General features: G+C 35.1%; 1 non-coding gene across 1 annotated transcript; it reads right to left on the reverse strand.

Annotated features, from left to right (window-relative positions):
• Window positions 1-3,074: 3,074 nt before the first annotated feature.
• On the reverse strand, window positions 3,075-3,181 carry LOC111908433 (small nucleolar RNA R71). Its single transcript, XR_002855878.1, has one exon. It is a non-coding gene; the product is annotated as a small nucleolar RNA R71 (small nucleolar RNA).
• Window positions 3,182-3,824: the final 643 nt, after the last annotated feature.

Raw genomic sequence — 3,824 nt, forward strand, 5'->3', positions numbered from 1 at the left:
TCTTTGCATAATAAGTGGAAATGAGTGTTATGTTCTACAAAGAGCATCACATTTTAGTAGATCTTCAAGTTCATACGGTTTATAACACATAATCACACATATATCATGAAAAACACACAAAATCATGCATACACACATCGATTTACACAAAACAACTTGTATTCTCCCCAGAACATAGTAAAAACCAAAAATAGTGGTATGAACTCACATTGCTTCGAACGTTTCGGTTTTTGATGAAGATTGAAGAGGTTTTCTTCTTTAACAAGCTTCCTTGAAGAGATTTTCGAGATCTATGAAGTTCAAGAGCATGGATCTTGAAATGAAGTGTTAAGGGAAGTAAGATCATCATGTATATGAAGTAAATCATCAGGCTTAAAGAGTAGCTTACCAAATGAATGATGATCTTTGAAGGAAACCTTGAAAGCACCTACCAACCGATGATTTTTAGCGAAAACAGTAGGAAGTTCTTGAGAGGATTTAGAAGTGAAAAATGAAGTTGAGATGGTGAGTTGGGAGGATGAGAATTTGAAGAGAGAAGGATAGAAGGATGAAGAGATGGATAGGATGTGATGTGCATGGATATATGAGTCATCCTAAATATTTGTTAGGTAATGTGCATAGGAACCCACTAGAAAACATGAAGAGGCACTTAATTTGTAAATTAATTTTTTTTACATGGCCGAGAATGAGAGGAAGGAAAAGTGAAGGGAAAAGCTTTGGGTCAGGCTTGCTTATATTCGACATTATGAGGCCCAAGTTGAGAATTTTCGGCCCATTGGGCCATTATGAGAGATTACGGCCCAATGAGGCCCAAGAAGATAGTTTACGATCCATTTACATTTAAAAGATGGGTTTACGGCGCATCATGGTTCAATAGAGTGGTTCACGGCCCATCATGGCCCTTGATAACAAGGTGAGAAATTTTAGGCCCAATAAGGCCCAAATGCCATGGTTTAACGAATGTGAGTCCAATTAGAGCCCAAATGGGGTTCTTTAGCCCCAAATCGTCAAATGAAAGGTTTACTGGCCCATTAGACCCAGTAAGAGGATCCTAGTCCATACTAAGTTTGAACCGGGTTATTAGGGTTTCAAACCCATAGTTGAGTATATGAGATGTTTTTAGTTAGGTTTTGGACTTCACTCAGGAGTTTTGATTCGAATGGATGTTTTTGATTGAGCAGAGAATATGATATCCACTTAGATTACAAGTCTTAGAAGAGTTGATGTTTACATGAAAAAAGAATTTTCGAGCTAAAAATGATAGTTGTGACAATTGATTTTGAAGAGATCTAAAGGCAAAATTACTCTCAACTACTATACTGTGTTGATTTAAACATGTTTATCAAAGTGATTTTCATTCTTACTTTTTTGTTTCTAGTAGTCATGGGCTAAATGCCCTAAATTTCTTTAAGAATATATGATCTCACATACTATAGGTTGATTGAGTTGATTTGGATTATAGCTAGTTGCTTATTTATTATGGTTGCTTTTTATAAAAAACCTTTTATTTTAATGACAACTTCTTTTCTGTTTATTGCCGAGTTTATTTGAAATGTGATGAACTATCTTTCTTGGTTGGCTTGAATCTTTTGATTTTGTGAGTAACAAGGTTATCGGACTAGTGTTTTGATCAAAAACCTAGGGTTGAATAGAAATGTTGGTAAATTGATATGAAAGTTGGTAATAGATGAATAACAATCATATATTATATTGATGTTTCTAAAGGATTTATATCAATCAAACTACAAGTCTTCCAGAATTCGAACTTCACACTTTTTTTTCTTATTAGTTGGTTCACTTGATCACTAAATGAATGACTTTGTTAAGCTAAAGGATTCGTCTTTTGATCATAATTCTATTCAATCTAGGAATCAGTAAACAACCACACTATAATCCATTGCACTTTCCACTAAATCAACCATAGGAGTAAGTAAATTGCATCTAAATGAAAGTCTGTTTAATATCTTGAAATAAAACCTATTTTCTTGATTCTTCTTTAGTCTAAAGTATTTCCTTGTTAATTGCTTTTAAGTTTCTAGGCTTGCAAAACTAGAACACCCCCCCAATTTATTTTCTTGAGTTACATAGATAGCTTTAGTATATAATTTTTAGCTATTATTTCCATTCCCTATGTTTGATACCTGACTTACCTGAACTATCCTATTAATCGATTAGGTACACTGCCTATTTGTGTTGGTTAGTCTAGATGAGTTGGTTTAAAACTAGTACTTATAATACATATCAAATATTCAGCACCATTGCCAGGGAACAACTTACTTTTAGTTAATATTGTTTGCTATTTGTTCTCAATCCTTTGTGTGGAATTTATTTCACATAAAGTTACATATGTTTTGTTTTAAGATTTCTATGTTTTTATCTTTCAGTCCCTACAGCAACCATATCGTGGCAAATATTGCCTACGTTGTTGCCATTGTTCAGAGATTTTAGGTTTTAATTGTTTTTTTTTCTTTTAATGCGTTTATTTTTTGTTTAATTGAAATTAGTTTATGATCCAAGCATCTTCATCTACTACTGTAGCATGCTTGAAACATCCCGAGTCCATTTTTCGAAAAAGCAACAAAGAAGGGAGAAATGGAAAAGATGAGCCAAAAGATAAACCGAACAAAGTAGAGAGCGAGTACGTGATTGATTTAGAATGTAAAAAAGACATTGTAACATAAGAAGAGATGGTTGACATTGCACAAATAACCATGGATGAATACAAGAAAAGGATGCGAGATAACGGGCCAGGTCTTACGCAACCCAAAGTTCTGAACACCACCAACTTCGAGCTAAAGGGGAACATGCTTGCTATGTTCAAAGACGTTTCATTTTATGGGAAAGATCATGAAGATGCCTACAAGAATCTAGACGAACTTAAAAACATCGCAAATTAATTCAACGTTATTATTGTCCCACGAGAAACATTGTTGTTGTAGATGCTTCCATTTACTTTTAAAGGGACGGCAAAGGACTGGGACTGGCTCAGAGCACTTCCAAATGGAGCCATCATAACTTGGGCCCAACTTCGTGAAGAATTCATGCAACAATTCATCCCACCATACAAAGTTGAAAAATTCATGAAAAACATTTCTAACTTCGAACAACAAGGAGGTGAGTCATTTTATGAAGCATGGGAGAGGTTCAAGCGGTTACTTAGAAATTGCCCACAACATGACCTCAATGTGCAACAAGAGGTCTTAATCTTTTATGATGGGGCGAACATGACGACTAGAAAACTTCATGACTCTCAAAGACCCTTAACGAAGAAGGATCCAACAACAATTAAGGAGTTAATTGAAGAGTTCTCCAAGAACTTAAGGGAGTATCACAACCCTCAAGAGGACAAGACCAGAGGTTACAAGGATGGAAGTGGAGGTTCTGAAGATATGACTGTAGTGATGACGAAGTTGGAGTCAATGGACTGAAGGATGACAAAGATGGATCAATCCATCTATGCAATTCGTGTTGGATGAGATAATTATGGCGGACCACATTTAACAAAGGAGTGTGACCTTGATGAAAATGGAAATCAGAAAGTTCAAGTGTGCTATTCAAGTGGAGATTGGTATAATGAAGATTAGAAGCAGCCAAAAAGGAATGCCTTGTATATGATGAGTATAAGAAAGCCAAAAAGGAAAAGTATAGGCAACAAGGTCATAGATTTTACTAGAAGGTGCAACCAGCTCTTGAAAACAAGAATGAATTTGAAGCTATGTTGGCCTATTTTCCGTTGCATCTGTAAAGAGACACAATAAGACTGATGTTGTCCTTCGAAATAAGAAAGCTTTGATCCATAATATTGAGCAAAAAATCAGTCAAAT

This window comes from Lactuca sativa, chromosome 5, assembly GCF_002870075.4.
Source record: "Lactuca sativa cultivar Salinas chromosome 5, Lsat_Salinas_v11, whole genome shotgun sequence".
Classification (NCBI taxonomy): Eukaryota; Viridiplantae; Streptophyta; class Magnoliopsida; order Asterales; family Asteraceae; genus Lactuca; species Lactuca sativa.